The 25454-nt window shown below is 51.5% G+C and overlaps 1 protein-coding gene across 1 annotated transcript in view; it reads right to left on the minus strand.

The window, feature by feature from the left end:
* The window catches only part of TOR3A (torsin family 3 member A), a 192717-nt gene that overhangs the window by 58005 nt on the left and 109258 nt on the right, over positions 1 to 25454 (minus strand). The gene's annotated exons all lie outside the window — the stretch shown is intronic.

Below are 25454 nucleotides of genomic sequence, written 5' to 3' on the forward strand. Positions count from 1 at the left end.
GCCGAATCCATGCCAGGTTTTTAGGATACCCTTCACTAATATTCATGAGATAAATTAACATACAACAATTCTAAATGTATGCACATTTTTCCTCATTAATATTAATGAGGGATATCCTGAAAACCTGGCAGGATTATGGCCCTTAAGGTCCAGAGTTGGACAACCCAGGTTTAGCGTGTTCAAGCAAACAAAGGAAGAGTTGTAATGTATACAATCAAATAAAAAATTAGATGATTTACTTCATGAATTCAAATAGACAATCAAGACAACAGACAAAAAAATAAAGAATTGAGCGTTTATAACATAGATTAAGTACAAAAAGACAAAGGTAAATAAGTACAAGCATATCTGTATGGTGGTTGCCTACTGGAGTTAGTTGCATGGCAGTCTACCTACATCTCAAGGACTCAGGAGACATGAACCACATTTAATTACATATCAATCTACCTACATTTAAAGTAGGTTATAAGAGGCAATACTCAATGTGAAGGCAACATACTTAGAAGTGACAAATAGAATTAAAGGTGGCTATGGTTGAACGCCGACCTACTCCAAAAAACGTAGGAATGACAGAAGCGTAAGACACGACCAAGGCGTGTGTATCACGATGGCGTTTCGGCAGAGTTGAGTGGTTCAGACTGCCTTCTTCAGGAACAAAAGTCAATATTTTTTTTTTTATTTAATGTGATACAGTTTAGTGAAATAAACTTTACACATGTCATAAAAATTATACGTAAAATATAAAAATAGTACTAAAATCAAATAATATAGCATAGCATAGCAATTAATAATATATTTAAATATCAAATATCAAATATCAAATCAAGAAAAAAGACAATCACTTTCACTTTTAGCAAAAGAACAATTAAAAATTACACAATTAGGAGTTAAACAACCAAGCCCAACAGTCAATAATGGACCCTATAGACCATGGAAAAAGCAACATCTCAGTCTAATGACCATCAACATAAGGTCAAGGAAGTATTCACCAAAGTGTTGCAGGACAAAGGATAAGAGAAAGGAAACATATCACCAGTGAATGGGTGGTGACAGATGAGAAGTAGGAGGAGGGAGACTACATCAGGGTAGGCATGGGTGGTGACAGATGAGAAGCAGGAGGAGGGAGACTACATCAGGGTAGGAATGGGTGGTGTCAGATGATAAGCCAGAGGAGGGGACTACATCAGGGTAGGAATGGGTGGTGTCAGATGATAAGCAGGAGGAGAGAGACTGCATCAGGGTAGGAATGGGTGGTGACAGATGAGAAGTAAGAGGAGGGAGACTACATCAGGGTAGGCATGGGTGGTGACAGATGAGAAGCAGGAGGAGGGAGACTACATCAGGGTAGGAATGGGTGGTGACAGATGATAAGCAGGAGGAGGGAGACTACATCAGGGTAGGATCGGGTGGTGACAGATGATCAGGCAGAGGAGGGAGACTACATCAGGGTAGGAATGGGTGTGACAGATTATAAGCAGGAGGAGAGAGACGACATCTGGGTTCGCATGGGTGGTGCCAGATGATAAGCAGGAGGAGGGGGACGACATCAGGGTAGGCATGGGTGGTGCCAGATGATAAGAAGGAGGAGGGAGACGACATCAGGGTAGGCATGGGTGGTGACAGATGATAAGCAAGAGGAGGGAGACTACATCAGGGTAGGAATGGGTGGTGACAGGTGAGAAGCAGGAGGAGGGAGACTACATCAGGGTAGGAATGGGTGGTGACAGATGATAAGTAGGAGGAGGGAGACTACATCAGGGTAGGAATTGGCGGTGACAGATGATAAGGCAGAGGAGGGAGACTACATCAGGGTAGGAATTGGTGGTGACAGATGATAAGCAGGAGGAGAGAGATGACATCAGGGTAGGCATGGGTGGTGACAGATGATAAGCAGGAGGAGGGAAACCACATCAGGGTAGGTGTTAGGCGAAAACCTGTGCAGTTCCCTCTGGGACCACTGCAAAAGATTTAGGACTACAGGTGTTTGGCAGTAAACCCACTTGGTAGCAGTCTGTACCACACAGATTCACTTGGTAGTTGTGGCTGAGCAGTCAGACTTCCCTCAAGAAGAGTTAGGCAGTATGTGGAGTATACAAAATAGGGCAATCTACACAGTAGAACAAGCGAACACGGAACAGAGCTTCGGTGTAAAGATTATAGTTATTTATTTATAAAAACACATCTATGGAAAACACACTGGCACTAATACGGTAAACAACTTCAATCACAATTACTATAAGTAAATCAATCCCCCTAACAATAGTTCGACAAGTCTTGGTTTCAGGGCACCACTTATTTGCAGACAGAGGTGAATGCTTTAACCTAGATGGCACTCTAGTATTCGTTAGGACGGGAGAGAGAAAGGCAGGGTATGAAATCAACTCGGTACCAACACTTTTACCAACAAATGCAAGGCAAGTAAGGCAGGGTCTACTGTAGATCACAAAGTTCAGAGGCCAGGCCCACTCGGAGAGAGGCAAGGCGAAATGTTCCAAAAAGTATCACAGCGGAAATGCACTTCGAGTCTATGGCGCAAATTGTCACAGAAAGGTTTGGACCAGTTCAGAATAGAAAGTTAAGAAGGCTTGGAGGCGACCCAATGGATAGGCGAGGATTAAGACACCCCACGCTAACCGACACAAGGGAAGCTAGGCGGATACGGTACCTTGTATGTGGAGAGACAGCTCCGGCGGGGGAAGTTGTTCCTGGTGGTGGATGCAAGTCGGGGCTTTGCCAAGAGAAGAGATGTTCTCGTCGTCGAAGGAAAGTTGAAGATCCTTGCACCACCAGGGAAGAGACCAGCCTTGGAGTGCTCCGTCACAAGGCACCACCTTTTGGTCGCGGTACAGGGGTTAGTGGCTATCCGGTTGCCGGGGTGCTCTGCACGGGCAATTCGACCACTACGTCCTGGAACGAAGAAAAAGCAACAGGGACTGGTTGTTCCCACCAGTCAGGGGAAGAGACTCTCCGGCGGGGAGATCTCCTCTGTCGTCGGGAAGTGGTGAGTCGGTTCAGCAGGGCTCCACCGGAGGTGTCGTCGTTGCAGGTCGGCTCAGCTTTACCCTCGTCGGATTCTTAGGTCCTGTGGCGACTTCTTAAGATCCAGTCCCAAAAGCCCTGCTTTTATGCAGAAAACCCCCATTCATTCAGCCTAGCTGTCAATCAAAACACGCTAAGTGGTGAGCGGGGTGGCTCACCACTTGGGCCAATCACACCAGAGTGCGACTTGAGTTGGCAAGGCAACTCAGTCCAGGGTGCCTAAACCCCCTCTCATACCCCCTGTCGTACCCAGACAGAATGGCACCACTTTGGAGGGCCTCTGTGCAGAAGCCCACCAAAAGTGGAACAAAGGGCTCAGCCTTTGGTTTAGGAGTCACAGAGACGAACACAGACGCCATTTTAAAAACCGAGTTCTGGCAGAAAATACCAACCGATAGATTTGTTTAAGACAAATAAACCGGTGGTATGTTAGAGACTAACAAGAAAAAGTATTAATCTCCAACAATGGGAAGAATCCCATAGGGTTATATTCGGGGTCGAATATAACAAGTAGTTTCCACTGCCACCAGCCAAAACCCGACGAGGGGGGACGGGACAGTGCCCCCTCGAATAACAGACCCAGGAGTAATCGAATTACCCCTACTAGTACGTCCACAATAGGATGGTTTGTACTAGTTCTGTTAGTAAATTTAGGTCTAGTAAAGCCAATGGTGACTTTACATGCCCTGAGAGACAGTAGTCAGTCCCAGGGTATGGAGTCTATGGTGGGCATCCTCTAGGACGCCCCAGTGTTACGGCACGGAGGGTGCGGTGTAACACACATAGTAAAACATATTAGACCCTATGGAGTAAAAGACCCCATAGCCCATAGAACACATTGACATTCAAAGGAATTAACCACATTCATGTCCAAGAGTGGGAGGAAAAGAGTCTCACTCTTGGCAGGATGGAAAAAAACAAACTCCAGAAATCCAGCAAAGCTGCTGGGGGACTCACTAGGTTAGGAAATTCAGCCTAAACAGATAATTCTCCCTAACAGTAGGCATGGGGGGTGTCAGATGATAAGCAGAAGGAGGGAGACTACATCAGGGTAGGAATGGGTGGTGACAGACGATAAGCAAGAGGAGGGAGACTACATAAGGGTAGGAATGGGTGGTGAGAGATCATAAGCAGGAGGGGGGAGACTACATCAGGGTAGGAATGGGTGGTGACAGATGAGAAGTAAGAGGAAGGAGACTACATCAGGGTAGGCATGGGTGGTGACAGATGAGAAGTAGGAGGAGGGAGACTACATCAGGGTAGGAATGGGTGGTGACAGGTGATAAGCAAGAGGAGGGAGACTACATCAGCATAAGGAATGGGTGGTGACAGATGATAAGCAAGAGGAGGGAGACTACATCAGCATAAGGAATGGGTGGTGACAGATGATAAGCAAGAGGAGGGGACTACATCAGGATAAGGAATGGGTGGTGACAGATGATAAGCAAGAGGAGGGAGACTACATCAGGGTAGGAATGGGTGGTGCCAGATGATAAGGAAGAGGAGGGAAACTAGATCAGAGTAGGAATGGGTGGTGACAGATGATAAGCAAGAGGAGAGAGACTACATCAGAGTAGGAATGGGTGGTGACAGACGATAAGCAAGAGGAGGGAGACTACATCAGCATGAGGAATGGGTGGTGACCGATGATAAGCAAGAGGAGGAGGACTACATCAGGGTAGGAATGGGTGGTGACAGACGATAAGCAAGAGGAGGGAGACTACATCAGAGTAGGAATGGGTGGTGACAGACGATAAGCAAGAGGAGGGAGACTACATCAGGGTAGGAATGGGTGGTGACACACGATAAGCAAGAGGAGGGAGACTACATCAGGGTAGTCATAGGCGGTGACAGATGAGAAGTAGGAGGAGGGAGACTACATCAGGGTAGGAATGGGTGGTGACAGGTGATAAGCAAGAGGAGGGAGACTACATCAGCATAAGGAATGGGTGGTGACAGATGATAAGCAAGAGGAGGGAGACTACATCAGCATAAGGAATGGGTGGTGACAGATGATAAGCAAGAGGAGGGGACTACATCAGGATAAGGAATGGGTGGTGACAGATGATAAGCAAGAGGAGGGAGACTACATCAGGGTAGGAATGGGTGGTGCCAGATGATAAGGAAGAGGAGGGAAACTAGATCAGAGTAGGAATGGGTGGTGACAGATGATAAGCAAGAGGAGGGAGACTACATCAGGGTAGGAATGGGTGGTGCCAGATGATAAGGAAGAGGAGGGAAACTAGATCAGAGTAGGAATGGGTGGTGACAGATGATAAGCAAGAGGAGGGAGACTACATCAGAGTAGGAATGGGTGGTGACAGACGATAAGCAAGAGGAGGGAGACTACATCAGCATGAGGAATGGGTGGTGACCGATGATAAGCAAGAGGAGGAGGACTACATCAGGGTAGGAATGGGTGGTGACAGACGATAAGCAAGAGGAGGGAGACTACATCAGAGTAGGAATGGGTGGTGACAGACGATAAGCAAGAGGAGGGAGACTACATCAGGGTAGTCATAGGCGGTGACAGATGAGAAGCAAGAGGAGGGAGACTACATCAGAGTAGGAATGGGTGGTGACACACGATAAGCAAGAGGAGGGAGACTACATCAGGGTAGTCATAGGCGGTGACAGATGAGAAGCAGGAGGAGGTAGACTACATCAGGGTAGCCATGGGTGGTGACAGATGATAAGCAGGAGGAGGGAGACTGCATCAGGGTAGGAATGGGTGGTGACAGATGATACGCAGAAGGAGGCAGACTACATCAGGATAGGAATGGGTGGTGACACACGATAAGCAAGAGGAGGGAGACTACATCAGGGTAGTCATAGGCGGTGACAGATGAGAAGCAAGAGGAGGGAGACTACATCAGAGTAGGAATGGGTGGTGACAGACGATAAGCAAGAGGAGGGAGACTACATCAGCATGAGGAATGGGTGGTGACCAATGATAAGCAAGAGGAGGAGGACTACATCAGGGTAGGAATGGGTGGTGACAGACGATAAGCAAGAGGAGGGAGACTACATCAGAGTAGGAATGGGTGGTGACAGACGATAAGCAAGAGGAGGGAGACTACATCAGGGTAGTCATAGGCGGTGACAGATGAGAAGCAAGAGGAGGGAGACTACATCAGAGTAGGAATGGGTGGTGACACACGATAAGCAAGAGGAGGGAGACTACATCAGGGTAGTCATAGGCGGTGACAGATGAGAAGCAGGAGGAGGTAGACTACATCAGGGTAGCCATGGGTGGTGACAGATGATAAGCAGGAGGAGGGAGACTGCATCAGGGTAGGAATGGGTGGTGACAGATGATACGCAGAAGGAGGCAGACTACATCAGGATAGGAATGGGTGGTGACACACGATAAGCAAGAGGAGGGAGACTACATCAGGGTAGTCATAGGCGGTGACAGATGAGAAGCAAGAGGAGGGAGACTACATCAGAGTAGGAATGGGTGGTGACACACGATAAGCAAGAGGAGGGAGACTACATCAGGGTAGTCATAGGCGGTGACAGATGAGAAGCAGGAGGAGGTAGACTACATCAGGGTAGCCATGGGTGGTGACAGATGATAAGCAGGAGGAGGGAGACTACATCAGGATAGGAATGGGTGGTGACAGATGATAAGCAAGAGGAGGGAGACTGCATCAGGGTAGGCATGGGTGGTGACAGATGATAAGCAAGAGGAGAGAGACTACATCAGGGCAGGAATGGGTGGTGACAGATGATAAGCAGGAGGAGGGAGACTGCATCAGGGTAGGAATGGGTGGTGACAGATGATAAGCAGGGGGAGGGAGACTGCATCAGGGTAGGAATGGGTGGTGACAGATGATAAGCAGAAGGAGGCAGACTACATCAGGGTAGGAATGGGTGGTGACACACGATAAGCAAGAGGAGGGAGACTACATCAGGGTAGTCATAGGCGGTGACAGATGAGAAGCAGGAGGAGGTAGACTACATCAGGGTAGCCATGGGTGGTGACAGATGATAAGCAGGAGGAGGGAGACTGCATCAGGGTAGGCATGGGTGGTGACAGATGATAAGCAAGAGGAGAGAGACTACATCAGGGCAGGAATGGGTGGTGACAGATGATAAGCAGGAGGAGGGAGACTGCATCACGGTAGGAATGGGTGGTGACAGATGATAAGCAGGAGGTGGGAGACTGCATCAGGGTAGGAATGGGTGGTGACAGATGATAAGCAGAAGGAGGCAGACTACATCAGGGTAGGCATGGGTGGTGACAGATGATAAGCAGGAGGAGGGAGACTGCATCAGGGTAGGAATGGGTGGTGACAGATGATAAGCAGAAGGAGGCAGACTACATCAGGGTAGGAATGGGTGGTGACACACGATAAGCAAGAGGAGGGAGACTACATCAGGGTAGGCATGGGTGGTGTCAGATGATAAGCAAGAGGAGAGAGACTACATCAGGGTAGGCATGGGTGGTGACAGATGATAAGCAAGAGGAGAGAGACTACATCAGGGCAGGAATGGGTGGTGACAGATGATAAGCAAGAGGAGGGAGACTACATCAGGGTAGGAATGTGTGGTGACAGATGATAAGCAGGAGGAGGGAGACTACATCAGGGTAGGCATGGGTGGTGACAGATGATAAGCAAGAGGAGGGAGACGACATCAGGGTAGGAATGGGTGGTGACAGATGATAAGCAAGAGGAGGGAGACTACATCAGCATAAGGAATGGGTGGTGACAGATGATAAGCAAGAGGAGGGAGACTACATCAGGGTAGGAATGGGTGGTGACAGATGATAAGGCAGAGGAGGAAGACTACATCAGGGTAGGAATGGGTGGTGACAGGTGATAAGCAAGAGGAGGGAGACTACATCAGGATAAGGAATGGGTGGTGACAGATGATAAGCAAGAGGAGGGAGACTACATCAGCATAAGGAATGGGTGGTGACAGATGATAAGCAAGAGGAGGGAGACTACATCAGGGTAGGAATGGGTGGTGACAGATGATAAGCAGGAGGAGGGAGACTACATCAGGGTAGGAATGGGTGGTGACAGATGATAAGCAAGAGGAGGGAGACTACATCAGGGTAGGAATGAGTGGTGACAGATGATAAGCAAGAGGAGGGAGACTACATCAGCATAAGGAATGGGTGGTGACAGATGATAAGCAAGAGGAGGGAGACTACATCAGGGTAGGAATGGGTGGTGACAGATGATAAGGCAGAGGAGGGAGACTACATCAGGGTAGGAATGGGTGGTGACAGGTGATAAGCAAGAGGAGGGAGACTACATCAGGATAAGGAATGGGTGGTGACAGATGATAAGCAAGAGGAGGGAGACTACATCAGCATAAGGAATGGGCGGTCACAGATGAGAAGCAGGAGGAGGGAGACTACATCAGGGTAGGAATGGGTGGTGACAGATGATATGCAGGAGGAGGTAGACTACATCAGGGTAGCCATGGGTGGTGACAGATGATAAGCAGGAGGAGGGAGACTACATCAGGGTAGGAAATGGGTGGTGACAGGTGATAAGCAAGAGGAGAGAGACTACATCAGGGTAGGCATGGGTGGTGACACACGATAAGCAAGAGGAGGGAGACTACATCAGGGTAGTCATAGGCGGTGACAGATGAGAAGCAGGAGGAGGGAGACTACATCAGGGTAGGAATGGGTGGTGACAGATGATAAGCAGGAGGAGGGAAACTGCATCAGGGTAGGAATGGGTGGTGACAGATGATAAGCAGAAGGAGGCAGACTGCATCAGGGTAGGAATGGGTGGTGACAGATGATAAGCAGTAGGAGGGAGACTGCATCAGGGTAGGAATGGGCGGTGACAGATGATAAGCAGAAGGAGGCAGACTACATCAGGGTAGGAATGGGTGGTGACAGATGATAAGCAAGAGGAGGGAGACTGCATCAGGGTAGGCATGGGTGGTGACAGATGATAAGCAAGAGGAGAGAGACTACATCATGGTAGGCATGGGTGGTGACAGATGATAAGCAAGAGGAGAGAGACTACATCAGGGCAGGAATGGGTGGTGACAGATGATAAGCAGGAGGAGGGAGACTGCATCACGGTAGGAATGGGTGGTGACAGATGATAAGCAGGAGGTGGGAGACTGCATCAGGGTAGGAATGGGTGGTGACAGATGATAAGCAGAAGGAGGCAGACTACATCAGGGTAGGCATGGGTGGTGACAGATGATAAGCAGGAGGAGGGAGACTGCATCAGGGTAGGAATGGGTGGTGACAGATGATAAGCAGAAGGAGGCAGACTACATCAGGGTAGGAATGGGTGGTGACACACGATAAGCAAGAGGAGGGAGACTACATCAGGGTAGGCATGGGTGGTGTCAGATGATAAGCAAGAGGAGAGAGACTACATCAGGGTAGGCATGGGTGGTGACAGATGATAAGCAAGAGGAGAGAGACTACATCAGGGCAGGAATGGGTGGTGACAGATGATAAGCAAGAGGAGGGAGACTACATCAGGGTAGGAATGTGTGGTGACAGATGATAAGCAGGAGGAGGGAGACTACATCAGGGTAGGCATGGGTGGTGACAGATGATAAGCAAGAGGAGGGAGACGACATCAGGGTAGGAATGGGTGGTGACAGATGATAAGCAAGAGGAGGGAGACTACATCAGCATAAGGAATGGGTGGTGACAGATGATAAGCAAGAGGAGGGAGACTACATCAGGGTAGGAATGGGTGGTGACAGATGATAAGGCAGAGGAGGAAGACTACATCAGGGTAGGAATGGGTGGTGACAGGTGATAAGCAAGAGGAGGGAGACTACATCAGGATAAGGAATGGGTGGTGACAGATGATAAGCAAGAGGAGGGAGACTACATCAGCATAAGGAATGGGTGGTGACAGATGATAAGCAAGAGGAGGGAGACTACATCAGGGTAGGAATGGGTGGTGACAGATGATAAGCAGGAGGAGGGAGACTACATCAGGGTAGGAATGGGTGGTGACAGATGATAAGCAAGAGGAGGGAGACTACATCAGGGTAGGAATGAGTGGTGACAGATGATAAGCAAGAGGAGGGAGACTACATCAGCATAAGGAATGGGTGGTGACAGATGATAAGCAAGAGGAGGGAGACTACATCAGGGTAGGAATGGGTGGTGACAGATGATAAGGCAGAGGAGGGAGACTACATCAGGGTAGGAATGGGTGGTGACAGGTGATAAGCAAGAGGAGGGAGACTACATCAGGATAAGGAATGGGTGGTGACAGATGATAAGCAAGAGGAGGGAGACTACATCAGCATAAGGAATGGGCGGTCACAGATGAGAAGCAGGAGGAGGGAGACTACATCAGGGTAGGAATGGGTGGTGACAGATGATATGCAGGAGGAGGTAGACTACATCAGGGTAGCCATGGGTGGTGACAGATGATAAGCAGGAGGAGGGAGACTACATCAGGGTAGGAAATGGGTGGTGACAGGTGATAAGCAAGAGGAGAGAGACTACATCAGGGTAGGCATGGGTGGTGACACACGATAAGCAAGAGGAGGGAGACTACATCAGGGTAGTCATAGGCGGTGACAGATGAGAAGCAGGAGGAGGGAGACTACATCAGGGTAGGAATGGGTGGTGACAGATGATAAGCAGGAGGAGGGAAACTGCATCAGGGTAGGAATGGGTGGTGACAGATGATAAGCAGAAGGAGGCAGACTGCATCAGGGTAGGAATGGGTGGTGACAGATGATAAGCAGTAGGAGGGAGACTGCATCAGGGTAGGAATGGGCGGTGACAGATGATAAGCAGAAGGAGGCAGACTACATCAGGGTAGGAATGGGTGGTGACAGATGATAAGCAAGAGGAGGGAGACTGCATCAGGGTAGGCATGGGTGGTGACAGATGATAAGCAAGAGGAGAGAGACTACATCATGGTAGGCATGGGTGGTGACAGATGATAAGCAAGAGGAGAGAGACTACATCATGGTAGGCATGGGTGGTGACAGAACATAAGCAGAAGAAGGGAGACTACATCAGGGTAGGCATGGGTGGTGACAGAAGATAAGCAAGAGGAGGGAGACTACATCAGGGTAGGAATGGGTGGTGACAGATGATAAGCAGGAGGAGGGAGACTACATCAGGGTAGGAATGGGTGGCGACAGATGATAAGCAAGAGGAGGGAGACTACATCAGCATAAGGAATGGGTGGTGACAGATGATAAGCAAGAGGAGGGAGACTACAACAGCATAAGGAATGGGTGGTGACAGATGATAAACCAGAGGAGGGAGACTGTATCAGGATAAGGAATGGGTGGTGACAGATGAGAAGTAAGAGGAGGGAGACTACATCAGGGTAGGCATGGGTGGTGACAGATGAGAAGCAGGAGGAGGGAGACGATATCAGGGTAGGAATGGGTGGTGACAGATGATAAGCAAGAGGAGGGAGACTACATAAGGGTAGGAATGGGTGGTGAGAGATCATAAGCAGGAGGGGGGAGACTACATCAGGGTAGGAATGGGTGGTGACAGATGATAAGCAGGAGGAGGGAAACTACATGAGGGTAGGAATGGGTGGTGACAGATGATAAGCAAGAGGAGGGAGACTACATAAGGGTAGGAATGGGTGGTGAGAGATCATAAGCAGGAGGGGGGAGACTACATCAGGGTAGGAATGGGTGGTGACAGATGATAAGCAGGAGGAGGGAAACTACACGAGGGTAGGAAATGGGTGGTGACAGGTGATAAGCAAAAGGAGGAAGACTACATAAGGGTAGGAATGGGTGGTGACAGATGATAAGCAAGAGGAGGGAGACTACATCAGGGTAGGAATGTGTGGTGACAGATGATAAGCAAGAGGAGGGAGACTACATGAGGGTAGGAATGGGTGGTGACAGATGATAAGCAAGAGGAGGGAGACTACATAAGGGTAGGAATGGGTGGTGAGAGATCATAAGCAGGAGGGGGGAGACTACATCAGGGTAGGAATGGGTGGTGACAGATGATAAGCAGGAGGAGGGAAACTACATGAGGGTAGGAATGGGTGGTGACAGATGATAAGCAAGAGGAGGGAGACTACATAAGGGTAGGAATGGGTGGTGAGAGATCATAAGCAGGAGGGGGAGACTACATCAGGGTAGGAATGGGTGGTGACAGATGATAAGCAGGAGGAGGGAAACTACACGAGGGTAGGAAATGGGTGGTGACAGGTGATAAGCAAAATGAGGAAGACTACATAAGGGTAGGAATGGGTGGTGACAGATGGTAAGCAAGAGGAGGGAGACTACATCAGGGTAGGAATGTGTGGTGACAGATGATAAGCAGGAGGAGGGAGACTACATGAGGGTAGGAATGGGTGGTGACAGATGATAAGCAGGAGGGGGGAGACTACATCAGGGTAGGAATGGGTGGTGACAGATGATAAGCAGGAGGAGGGAAACTACACGAGGGTAGGAAATGGGTGGTGACAGGTGATAAGCAAAAGGAGGAAGGCTACATAAGGGTAGGAATGGGTGGTGACAGATGATAAGCAAGAGGAGGGAGACTACATAAGGGTAGGAATGGGTGGTGAGAGATCATAAGCAGGAGGGGGGAGACTACATCAGGGTAGGAATGGGTGGTGACAGATGATAAGCAGGAGGAGGGAAACTACACGAGGGTAGGAAATGGGTGGTGACAGGTGATAAGCAAAAGGAGGAAGACTACATAAGGGTAGGAATGGGTGGTGACAGATGATAAGCAAGAGGAGGGAGACTACATAAGGGTAGGAATGGGTGGTGAGAGATCATAAGCAGGAGGGGGGAGACTACATCAGGGTAGGAATGGGTGGTGACAGATGAAAAGCAGGAGGAGGGAAACTACACGAGGGTAGGAAATGGGTGGTGACAGGTGATAAGCAAGAGGAGGGAGACGACATAAGGGTAAGAATGGGTGGTGACACACACAGACACACAAACACATTTACACAACATTAACACACTCATTTAAACATACCATTCACTTGCTCCCCATGCTCCTTACACTCGCTCTTTCACACTTACACCCAGTCCCCAGTTCATCACACACTCCTTCACACACATCTATATATATATAATGCTTAGGTATGTTTCTGTACTCAGCTGATGCAATTTATCAGAGTTAGATTGCCCTCTGCTGTCCAAATAGCAAAGTACACCTCTGTGTGCCCCTCCACTTCAACAACAGCTATCATTTTAACAAACAGAAGGAGCCTAGTTCTACACAGGCACTATCACCTTCCACTATCGCACACATTCGGAATAATTTAATTTTACTTCTTTCCACCTCCTCTACGCACAGGGCACGGCGGTTCCAATGTCAATAAACAGTTAATTACTGGCTCAATGTTTCAGTCGCTAAATAGCAAGACGCTGTAGGACGAATGCCTCCTCACGAGTGAAAACTGAAAGTAGGTGCTGTCCTTATGCTACTACGCAATCTTATGCCATCACGGGGGCTCTGCAATGGCACAAGGTTGACAATTACGTGCCTACAAAGACACATCCTAGAGGCCCCTGTGATCTATGGATTAAACTAAGATACTGTTCTTATACCCAGCATACCTCTCATTCCTTCTGATACAAATATGCCTTTCAAATTCAAAAGAAGAAAGCTACCTATATGTTTAGCCTTTTCAATGGCCATTAATAAATCACATTAATATTAATAAGTCACAGGACCTATGCCTCCTGGGAATGATCAGTGGTAATTCTGATATTTATGAAGGGGGGCAGAAGTGACCCTATAAATTACCAACCGATATTGACCATTAAGATATGCTAGAACGGCATATGTTACACCGGGGACAACTGGTACATCATAATACATGTACACACTCCTTGCACACATGCATATATAATGAGGGAAGAGGGCTGATGTGCGCACTGGATTTATGTTAGGAAGACAGGTGAAAGGAAACTATCCTGAAACTAGCACGTTTAAAGTTTTGCTGCATTTGTGCAAATACATTTTTCTGCACAAAAACAGTAACTTTAAAGCCGCCAGTTTCAGGAAAGGCTTCCCTTCCCTCTCTGCTTAACATAAAGCAAGTGCACACACCAGCAGCCCCCTCCCCATGGATGCAAGCCAACATATAAGCCTGTGTGGTCCCTGTGTCCCGCTTGTACACACCTGGGGTCAGCGTGCACTGAATGTACACTCATGGTCCTTCATGGTGCCCCTTCTCGGCACTCGTGCAAGTTCACTGTGCCCCTCATTCACACTCCCGTGTGCTCTCTGTGTCCAGCTTGTGCACACCTGTGGTCAGAGTGCACTGCATGTGCACTCGTGTTCATTCTCTGCACTTGTGCAAGTTCACTGTTTACCACATTTACACTCCTGTGTGTTCCCTGTGTCTCGCTTGTGAACACCTGTGGTCAGCGTGCACTGCATGTACACTCGTGTTCTTTCATGGTGCCCCTTCTCGGCACCCGTGCAAGTTCACTGCGCACCTCATTTACACTCCTGTGTGTTTGCGGTCTCCTGCTTGTGCACACCTGCGGTCAGTGTGAACTGCATATACACTCCTGTTCCTTCATGGTACCCCTTCTCTGAACTTGTGCAAGTTCACTGTGCACCTCATTTACACTCCTGTGTGTTCACTGTGTCCCGCTTGTACACACCTGGGGTCAGCGTGCACTGCATGTACACTCCTGTTCCTTCGTGGTGCCTCTTTTCTGCACAACTGCAAGTTCACTGTGCACCTCATTTACACTCCTGTGTGTTCGCTGTGTCCCGCTTCTACACACCTGTGGTCAGCGTGCACTGCATGTACACTCCTGTTCCTTCATGGTGCCTCTTCTCTGCGCACGTGCAAGTTCACTGTGCACTGCATTTACACTCCTGTGTGTTCCATGTGACCCACTTGTGCACAGCTGTGGTCAGCGTGCATTGCATGTATACTCCTGTTCCTTCATGGTGCCTCTTCTCGGCACTCGTGCAAGTTCACTGTGCACCTCATTTACACTCTTGCGTGTTCCCTGTGTCCGCTTGTACACACCTGTAGTCAGCATGCACTGCATGTACACTCCTGTTCCTTCATGGTGCCTCTTCTCTGCACACGTGTAAGTTCACTGTGCACCTCATTCACACTGCTGTGTGTTCCCTGTGTCCTGCTTGTACACACCTGTGGCGAGTGTGCACTGCATGTACACTCCTGTTCCTTCATGGTACCCCTTCTCTGAACTTGTGCAAATTCACGGTGCACCTCATTACACTCCTATGTGTTCACTGTGTCCCGCTTGTGAACATCTGGGGTCAGCATGCACGCATGTACACGCATGTACACTTGTGTTTCTTCTCTGCACTCATGCAAGATCACTGTTTACCTCATTTACACTCCTGTGTGTTCCCTGTGTCCATCTTGTGAACACCTGTGGTCAGCGTGCACTGCATATATGCTTGTGTTCCTTCATGGTGCCCCTTCTCGGCACTCGTGCAAGTTTACTGTACACCTCATTTACACTCCTGTGTGTTCCCAGTGTCCCGCTTGTACACACCTGTGGTCAGCGTGCACTGCATGTACACTCCTGTTCCTTCATGGTGACTCTTCTCTGCACATGTACAAGTTCACTGTGCACCTCATTTACACTCCAGTGTGTTCGCTGTGTCCCGCTTCTACACACCTGTGGTCAGGGTGCACTGCATGTACATTCCTGTTCCTTCATGCTGCCTCTTCTCTGCACACCTGCAAGTTCACTGTGCACTGCATTTACACTCCTGTGTGTTCCATGTGTCCCACTAGTGCACAGCTGTGGTCAGCGTGCATTGCATGTACACTTCTGTTCCTTCATGGTGCATCTTCTCGGCACTCGTACAAGTTCACTGTGCACCTCATCTACACTCTTGTATGTTCCCTGTGTCCGCTTGTACACACCTGTGTTCAGCGTGCACTGCATGTACTCTCCTGTTCCTTCATGGTGCCTATTCTCTGCACACGTGCAAGTTCACTGTGCACCTCATTTACACTCCTGTGTAATCAATGTGTCCCGCTTCTACACACCTGTGGTCGGGTGCACTGCAGGTACACTCCTGTTCCTTCATGGCGCCTCTTCTCTGCACACGTGCAAGTTCACTGTGCACCGCATTTACACTCCTGTGTGTTACATGTGTCCCACTTGTGCACACCTGTGGTCAGCGTGCATTGCATGTATACTCCTGTTCCTTCATGGTGCCCTTTCTCTGCACCCGTGCAAGTTCACTGTGCACCTCATTCGCACTCCTCTGTGTTCCCTGTGTCCCGCTTGTACACACCTGTGGTCAGCGAGCACTGCATGTACACTCCTGTTCCTTCTTGGGGCCTCTTCTCTGCACTCGTTCAAGTTCACTGTGCACCTCATTTACACTCCTGTGTGTTCACTGTGTCCCAGATGTGCACACCTGTGGTCAGAGTGCACTGCATGTGCACTCGTGTTCATTCTCTGCATTTGTGCAAGTTCACTGTGCACCTCATTCACACTGCTGTGTGTTCCCTGTGTCCTGCTTGTACACACCTGTGGCTAGCGTGCACTGCATGTACACTCCTGTTCCTTCATGGTACCCCTTCTCTGAACTTGTGCAAGTTCACTGTGCACCTCATTTACACTCCTGTGTGTTCTCAGTGTCCCGCTTGTGAACATCTGGGGTCAGCATGCACGTAAGTACACTTGTGTTTCTTCTCTGCACTCATGCAAGATCACTGTTTACCTCATTTACACTCCTGTATGTTCCCTGTGTCCAGCTTGTGAACACCTGTGGTCAGCGTGCACTGAATGTGCACTCGTGTTCCTTCATGGTGCCCCTTCTCGGCACTCGTGCAAGTTCACTGCGCACCTCATTTACACTCCTGTGTGTTTGCGGTGTCCTGCTTGTGCACACCTCTGGTCAGCGTGCACTGCATATACACTTGTGTTCCTTCATGGTGCCCCTTCTCTGCACCCGTGTTAGTTCACTGTGCACCTCATTTACACTCCTGTGTGTTCCCTGTGTCCCACTTGTGCACACCTGTGGTCAGCGGGCATTGCATGTACACTCGTGTTCCATCTCTGCATTCGTGCAAGTTCACTGTGCACCTCATTTACCTCTTTGTTCCCTCTGTCCCGCTTGTGCACACCTGTGGTCAGCGTGCACTGCATGTACACTCCTGATATTTCTATGCACTCGTGCAAGTTCACTGTGCACCTCATTTACACTCCTGTGTGTTCCCTGTGTCCCGCTTGTACACACCTATGTTCAGCGTGAACTGCATGTACACTCCTGTTCCTTCATGGTGCCTCTTCTCTGCACACGTGCAAGTTCACTGTGCACCTCATGTACACTCCTGTGTGTTCCAGTGTCCCACTTCTACACACCTGTGGTCAGCGTGCACTGCATGTACACTCCTGTTCCTTCATGGTGCCTCTTCTCTGCATACGTGCAAGTTCACTGTGCACCGCATTTACACTCCTGTGTGTTTCCTGGGTCCCACTGTTGCACACCTTTGGTCAGCGTGCATTGCATGCACACTCCTATTCCTTCTATGCACTCGTACAAGTTCACTGTGCACGTCCTTTACACTCCTGTGTGTTCCCTGTGTCCCGCTTGGGCACACCTGTGGTCAGCGTGCACTGCATGTACACTGATGTTCCATCTCTGCACTCGTGCATGCTCACTGCTGTGCAGGTATACTCCCGTCCACATGCTCTGCCCCTCCTGATCACCTCATGTCCACGCCTGTGCCCTGTGTTCCCTTAGCCTTTCCCATAGGCTCCTACGCCCCCCTCGCCCTCCTCATTGACAATAGGGACAATGAGCGCAGTTTGCGGACAGGGGTCAGTGGGCGGGGGCGCCCACCTTGGCACGGTGCCTACCAGTAGCAAAGGTCCCACAGACTGGGTTCATTCTTTGTGACCTGATGAAAGGGTTAGTCCAGGGTTGTGCAAAGTGGACCATTGGGAGACTCCAGAGGTTGCACACGTATGAGGTGAATGGGGGCAGCCGCACATGCCGTTCCCTCGTGCTACCCACGTGGGGCTTCTGTGGCATGAGTGGGGGACTGGGATAAACCTGTCTGAGGTGGCAGGAGTGGGAGAGTGGCTGCTAGAGATGGAATGGCCCACAGTTAAACCCCCACAGCCGCCTACTCAGTGGTTTACAGGTGGAGATGAGTGCCTGGCTCTCTTAAAATACCCGTTGACTCCCCGTTGGTAGCCCAGTCTGAGCTTCACATTTTAACTCTGCCAAAAAAAGGTGCCACAATGAACAAGCAAAATCGCAACAGAAAAAAACATGTAAAGAACTGTCAGGAGCTCAATGTCCAAGCAGGAGTGTTTATTAAAACTATCCTAAATATATGTCTGGATGTCTTTATTGGATGTAAAGAGCACACACCTAGCTCTGGGAAGACAGAATGCGTCAACAATGGGAATCGTGATAATCAGAAAATGCGAGACACTTTCCTGCACTGTCCGCCATGCAAAGGTAACTCAGGACACTTATTTCCCCAACATTTGGCAAAAAACATAAAATACTTTGCAAGTAACTCAGGACAATAGCAGCTCTGGTTAATCCTTCAGCAAATACCAGGTTAGATCAGGGAACCTCCCAACAGGCGCCTGAAGGCCTCGAAGAGACAGGAAGTCCAGAAAGCAGCCGAGCCTTTAGAGAGAAGCCGAAACCCATGACCACAACGGAACAGTGCAACATGTATGTGCCCAAGGCATTTTCTTTTACAATATATCCCTAACTTGTCATGCCAACAATGAACCGTATATTGTATGATTATATGACGGCATAGGACAGCGCAAGGCAGCATGAAGGCAGAGGGGCAGAACAGTGGGAGGGTACTGAGCCGGAGCAGGACGGTATAAAGGAAGAGGGGCAGAACAGTGAAAGGGTACTGGGCCAGATGCAGGACGGTATAAAAGAAGAGGGGCAGAACAGTGGGAGGGTACAGGGCCAGAGCAGGACGGTATAAAAGAATAGAGGCACAACAGTGGGAGGGTACTGAGCCGGAGCAGGACGGTATAAAGGAAGAGGGGCAGAACAGTGGGAGGGTACTGGGCCAGAGCAGGACGGTATACAGGGAGAGGGGCAGAACAGTGGGAGGGTACTGGGCCAGAGCAGGACGGTATAAAGGGAGAGGGGCAGAACAGTGGGAGGGTACTGGGCCAGAGCAGGACAGCGCACGAAGGCAAAGGGGTAGAACAAGAACAGCGTACTGGGCCAGAGCAGGACGGTATAAAGGAAGAGGGGCACAACAGTGGGAGGGTACTGGGCCAGTGCAGGACGGTATAAAGGAAGAGGGGCAGAACAGTGGGAGGGTACTGGGCCAGAGCAGGACGGTATAAAGGAAGAGGGGCACAACAGTGAGAAGGTACTGGGCCAGAGCAGGACGGTATAAAGGAAGAGGGGCAGAACAGTGGGAGGGTACTGGGCCAGAGCAGGACAGCGCACGAAGGCAAAGGGGTAGAACAGGGACAGCGTACTGGGCCAGAGCAGGACAGTATAAAGGAAGAGGGGCACAACAGTGGGAGGGTACTGGGCCAGAGCAGGATGGTATAAAGGAAGAGGGGCAGAACAGTGGGAGGGTACTGGGCCAGAGCAGGACGGTATAAAGGGAGAGGGGCAGAACAGTGGGAGGGTACTGGGCCAGAGCAGGACAGCGCACGAAGGCAAAGGGGTAGAACAGGGACAGCGTACTGGGCCAGAGCAGGACGGTATAAAGGAAGAGGGGCAAAACAGTGGGAGGGTACTGGGCCAGAGCAGGACAGTATAAAGGAAGAGGGGCAGAACAGTGGGAGGGTACTGGGCCAGAGCAGGACGGTATAAAGGAAGAGGGGCACAACAGTGAGAAGGTACTGGGCCAGAGCAGGACGGTATAAAGGAAGAGGGGCAGAACAGTGGGAGGCTACTGGGCCAGAGCAGGACAGCGCACGAAGGCAAAGGGGTAGAACAGGGACAGCGTACTGGGCCAGATCAGGACGGTATAAAGGAAGAGGGACACAACAGTGGGAGGGTACTGGGCCAGAGCAGGACGGTATAAAGGAAGAGGGGCAGAACAGTGGGAGGGTACTGGGCCAGAGCAGGACAGCGCACGAAGGCAAAGGGGTAGAACAGGGACAACGTACTGGGCCAGAGCAGGACGGTATAAAGGAAGAGGGGCACAACAGTGGGAGGGTACTGGGCCAGAGCAGGACAGTATAAAGGAAGAGGGGCAGAACAGTGGGAGGGTACTGGGCCAGAGCAGGATGGTATAAAGGAAGAGGGGCACAACAGTGAGAAGGTACTGGGCCAGAGCAGGACGGTATAAAGGAAGAGGGGCAGAACAGTGGGAGGGTACTGGGCCAGAGCAGGATGGTATAAAGGAAGAGGGGCACAACAGTGGGAGGGTACTGAGCCAGAGCAGGACGGTATAAAGGAAGAGGGGCACAACAGTGGGAAGGTACTGGACCAGAGCAGGACGGTATAAATGGAGGGGGGCAGAACAGTGGGAGGGTACTGGGCCAGAGCAGGACAGCGTACGAAGGCAAAGGGGTAGAACAGGGACAGCATACTGGGCCAGAGCAGAACGGGATAAAGGAAGAGGGGCACAACAGTGGGAGGGTACTGGGCCAGAGCAGGACGGTATAAAGGAAGAGGGGCACAACAGTGAGAAGGTACTGGGCCAGAGCAGGACGGTATAAAGGAAGAAGGGCAGAACAGTGGGAGGGTACTGGGCCAGAGCAGGACAGCGCAGGAAGGCAAAGGGGTAGAACAGGGACAGCGTACTGGGCCAGAGCAGGACGTTATAAAGGAAGAGGGGCACAACAGTGGGAGGGTACTGGGCCAGTGCAGGACGGTATAAAGGAAGAGGGGCAGAACAGTGGGAGGGTACTGGGCCAGAGCAGGACGGTATAAAGGAAGAGGGGCACAACAGTGAGAAGGTACTGGCCCAGAGCAGGACGGTATAAAGGAAGAGGGGCAGAACAGTGGGAGGGTACTGGGCCAGAGCAGGACAGCGCACGAAGGCAAAGGGGTAGAACAGGGACAGCATACTGGGCCAGGACAGTATAAAGGAAGAGGGGCACAACAGTGGGAGGGTACTGGGCCAGAGCAGGACGGTATAAAGGAAGAGGGGCAGAACAGTGGGAGGGTACTGGGCCAGAGCAGGACGGTATAAAGGGGGAGGGGCAGAACAGTGGGAGGGTACTGGGCCAGAGCAGGACAGCGCACGAAGGCAAAGGGGTAGAACAGGGACAGCGTACTGGGCCAGAGCAGAACGGTATAAAGGAAGAGGGGCAAAACAGTGGGAGGGTACTGGGCCAGAGCAGGACGGTATAAAGGAAGAGGGGTAGAACAGTGGGAGGGTACTGGGCCAGAGCAGGACGGTATAAAGGAAGAGGGGCAGAACAGTGGGAGGGTACTGGGCCGAGCAGGACGGTATAAAGGAAGAGGCGCACAACAGTGGGAGGGTACTGAGCCAGAGCAGGACGGTATAAAGGAAGAGGGGCACAACAGTGGGAAGGTACTGGACCAGAGCAGGACGGTATAAATGGAGAGGGGCAGAACAGTGGGAGGGTACTGGGCCAGAGCAGGACAGCGTACGAAGGCAAAGGGGTAGAACAGGGACAGCGTACTGGGCCAGAGCAGAACGGGATAAAGGAAGAGGGGCACAACAGTGGGAGGGTACTGGGCCAAAGCAGGACGGTATAAAGGAAGAGGGGCAGAACAGTGGGAGGGTACTGGGCCAGAGCAGGACGGTATAAAGGAAGAGGGGCACAACAGTGAGAAGGTACTGGGCCAGAGCAGGACGGTATAAAGGAAGAGGGGCAGAACAGTGGGAGGGTACTGGGCTAGAGCAGGATGGTATAAAGGAAGAGGGGCACAACAGTGGGAGGGTACTGGGCCAGAGCAGGACGGTATACAGGAACAGGGGCACAACAGCGGGAGGGTACTGGGCCAGAGCAGGTATAAAGGAAGAGGGGCACAACAATGGGAGGGTTCTGGGCCAGAGCAGGACGGTATAAAGGACGAGGGGCACAACAATGGGAGGGTACTGGCCCAGAGCAGGACGGCATATAGGAAGAGGGGCAGAACAGTGGGAGGGTACTGGGCTAGAGCAGGATGGTATAAAGGAAGAGGGGCACAACAGTGGGAGGGTACTGGGCCAGAGCAGGACGGTATACAGGAACAGGGGCACAACAGCGGGAGGGTACTGGGCCAGAGCAGGTATAAAGGAAGAGGGGCACAACAATGGGAGGGTTCTGGGCCAGAGCAGGACGGTATAAAGGACGAGGGGCACAACAATGGGAGGGTACTGGCCCAGAGCAGGACGGCATATAGGAAGAGGGGCACAGCAGTTGCAGGGTACTGGGCCAGAGCAGGACGGCATAAAGGAAGGGGGCAGAACAGTGGCAGGGTACTGGGCCAGAGCAGGACGGCATAAAGGAAGGGGGCAGAACAGTGGCAGGGTACTGGGCCAGAACAGGACGGTATAAAGGAAGAGTGGCAGAACAGTGGGAGGGTACTGGGCCAGAGCAGGAAGGCATTAAGGAAGAGGGGCACAACAGTGGGAGGGTACTGGGCCAGGGCAGGACGGTATAAAGGAAGAGGGGCACAACAATGGGAGGGTTCTGGGCCAGAGCAGGACGGTATAAAGGAAGAGGGGCACAACAATGGGAGGGTACTGGGCCAGAGCAGCACGGCATAAAGGAAGAGGGGCACAACAGTGGCAGGGTACTGGGCCAGAGCAGGACGGTATAAAGGAAGAGGGGCAGAACAGTGGGAGGGTACTGGGCCAGAGCAGGACGGCATAAAGGATGAGGGGCAGAACAGTGGCAGGGTACTGGGCCAGAGCAGGACGGTATAAAGGAAGAGGGGCACACCAGTGAGAAGGTACTGGGCCAGAGCAGGAAGGCAGAGGTGCACAACAGTGGGAAGGGTACTGGGCCAGAGCAGGACGGTATAAAGGAAGATGGGCACAACAGTGAGAAGGGTAATGGACCAGAGCAGGACGGTATAAAGGAAGAGGGACACAAAAGTGGGAGGGTACTGGACCAGAGCAGGACAGAGCGGGAAGACAACTGCGGCAGAACAGTGACAGGGTACTGGGCCAGAGCAGGACGTTATAAATGGAGAGGGGCACAACAGTGGGAGGGTACTGGGCCAGAGCAGGACGGTATAAAGGAAGAGGGGCACAACAGTGGGAGGGTACGGGCCAGAGCAGGACGGCATAAAGGAAGAGGGGCACAACAGTGGCAGGGTACTGGGCCAGAGCAGGACGGCATAAAGGAAGAGGGGCAGAACAGTGGCAGGGTACTGGGCCAGAGCAGGACGGTATAAAGGAAGAGGGGCAGAACAGTGGGAGGGTACTGGGCCAGAGCAGGACGGCATAAAGGATGAGGGGCAGAACAGTGGCAGGGTACTGGGCCAGAGCAGGACGGTATAAAGGAAGATGGGCACAACAGTGAGAAGGGTAATGGACCAGGGCAGGACGGTATAAAGGAAGAGGGGCACAACGGTGGGAGGGTACTGGGCCAGAGCAGGACGGCATAAAAGAAGAGGGCCAGAACAGTGGCAGGGGACTGGGCCAGAGCAGGACGGTATAAAGGAAGAGAGACACAAAAGTGGGAGGGTACTGGGCCAGATCAGGACAGCGCAGTAAGTCAGAGGGGCACAACAGTGAGAGGGTACTGGGTCAGAGCAGGACGGTATAAAGGAAGAGGGGCACAACGGTGGGAGGGTACTGAACCAGAGCAGGACAGCACAGGAATGCAGAGGGGCAGTACACGACGGTATAAAGGAAGAGGGGCACAACAGTGGGAAGGTACTGCACCAGAGCAGGACAGAGCAGGAAGGCAGAGGTGCACAGCAGTGGGAGGGTACTGGGTCAGAGCAGGACAGAGCAGGAAGACAGTGGGCAGAACAGTGACAGGGTACTGGGCCAGAGCAGGACGGTATAAAGGAAGAGGGGCACACCAGTGGGAGGGTACTGGACCAGAGCAGGACAGTATAAAGGAAGAGGGGCACACAGTGGGAAGGTACTGCACCAGAGCAGGACAGCGCATGAAGGCATAGGGGCAGAACAGTGGGAGGGTACTGGGAAAGAGCAGGCCAGAGCAGGAAGGCAAAGGGGCACAACAGTGAGAGGGTACTGGGAAAGAGCAGGCCAGAGCAGGAAGGCAGAGGGGCACAACAGTGAGAGGGTACTGGGCCAGAGCAGGACAGCACAGGAAGGCAGAGGAGCAGAACAGTAATAGGGTAATGGGCCAGAGCAGGACGGTATAAAGGAAGAGGGGCACACCAGTGGGAGGGTACTGGACCAGAGCAGGACGGTATAAAGGCACATGGGCACAGCAGTGGGAGGATACTGCACCAGAGCAGGACGGTATAAAGGAAGAGGGGCACAACAGTGGGAAGGTACTGCACCAGAGCAGGACAGAGCAGGAAAGCAGAGGTGCACAGCAGTGGGATGGTACTGGGTCAGAGCAGGACAGAGCAGGAAGACAGTGGGCAGAACAGTGACAGGGTACTGGGCCAGAGCAGGACGGTATAAAGGGAGAGGGGCACAACAGGGGGAGGGTACTGGGCCAGATCAGGTACGGTATAAAGGAAGAGGGGCACAACAGTGAGAAGGTACTGGGTCAGAGCAGGACGGTATAAAGGAAGAGGGGCACAACAGTGGGAGGGTACTGGGCCAGATCAGGACGGTTCAGGAAGTCAGAGGGGCACAACAGTGAGAGGGTACTGGGTTTGAGCAGGACGGTATAAAGGCAGAGGAGCACAACAGTGGGAAGGTACTGCACCTGAGCAGGACAGAGCAGGAAGGCAGAGGTGCATAACAGTCAGAGGGTACTGGGCCAGAGCAGGACGGTATAATGGCAGTCGGGCACAACAGTGGGAAGGTACTGGACCAGAGCCGGACAGAGCTGGAAGGCGGAGGGGCACAATAGTGAGAGAGTACTGGACCAGAGCAGGACGATATAAAGGCATAGGGGCACAGTAGTGGGAGGATACTGGGCCAGAGCAGGACGGTATAATGGCAGTGGGGCACAACAGTGGGAAGGTACTGGACTAGAGCCGGACAGAACAGGAAGGCAGAGGGGCACAACAGTGGGAGGGTACTGGACCAGATCAGGACAGCGCATGAAGGCATAGGGGTAGAACAGTGGGAGGGTACTGGGAAAGAGCAGGCCAGTGCAGGAAGGCAGAGGGGCACAACAGTGAGAGGATACTGGGCCAGAGCAGGCCAGAGCAGGAAGGCAGAGAGGCACAACAGTGAGAGGGTTCTGGGTCAGAGCAGGACGGTATAAAGGAAGAGGGGCACAACAGTGGGAGGGTACTGGGCCAGATCAGGACAGCGCAGGAAGTCAGAGGGGCACAACAGTGAGACCGTACTGGGCCAGAGCAGGATGGTATAAAGGAAGAGGGGCACAACAGTGAGAGGGTACTGGACCAGAGCAGGACAGCACAGGAAGGCAGAGGGGCAGAACAGTAATAGGGTAATGGGCCAGAG

The sequence above is a fragment of the Ambystoma mexicanum genome, chromosome 1q (genome assembly GCF_040938575.1).
Source record: "Ambystoma mexicanum isolate Mex_15411 chromosome 1q, UKY_AmexF1_1, whole genome shotgun sequence".
Classification (NCBI taxonomy): Eukaryota; Metazoa; Chordata; class Amphibia; order Caudata; family Ambystomatidae; genus Ambystoma; species Ambystoma mexicanum.